We start from the raw sequence: 729 nt of genomic DNA, 5'->3' as shown, positions 1-729 counted from the left end.
TAATAATTTAGAAATAATACATTTGTAAATCTCGCAGAGAGATTTATGCAGTCGTGATACGATGAAGTAGTTGTATGCTGTCAACTTCATGTGACAGTCCCCTGAAGGGAATAATACTACTGTTGGTTAGACCTAGGAAGCTGCACCGCTTCCTGTCGGCCTTGACACATTTCCTGTGTCCTTATGTTTACAAGGGGGAGACAAGCACCTCCACTCAGCTAATCCTGCATCCAGAGACATGTTTCTGAGTCTTTGTTCGTCCTCAGTCTGGAGTAGCATGACCTGCTAGTCGAAGATGCAAAGACTCAGAAACATGTCTCTGGATGCAGGGTTAGCTGCGTGGAGGTGCTTGTCTCCCCCTGGTAAACATAAAGACACAGAAAATGTGTCAAGGCCGGCAGGAAGCGGTGCAGCTTCCTAGGTCTAACCAACAGTAGTATTATTCCCTTCGGGGGACTGTCACATTAAGTTGACAGCATACAACTACTTCAATAATAATAATAATAATGATGTTGTTAATAATAATAATGATTTCTTTTATTTACTACCAGGGGGACAATACAAAGACAGACATAAAATGTGAGGGTTTACATATGATGGGATGATAAAAATGAAAAAGTATATTATTATTATTATTATTATTATTATTATTATTATTATTATTATTATTATTATTATTATTATTATTACTGTTGTTGTTGTTGTTTTTATTATTATTAAGTTTTGTTG

Source organism: Octopus bimaculoides, chromosome 22 (genome assembly GCF_001194135.2).
Source record: "Octopus bimaculoides isolate UCB-OBI-ISO-001 chromosome 22, ASM119413v2, whole genome shotgun sequence".
Taxonomy (NCBI): domain Eukaryota; kingdom Metazoa; phylum Mollusca; class Cephalopoda; order Octopoda; family Octopodidae; genus Octopus; species Octopus bimaculoides.
This window is presented reverse-complemented; position numbering follows the sequence as displayed.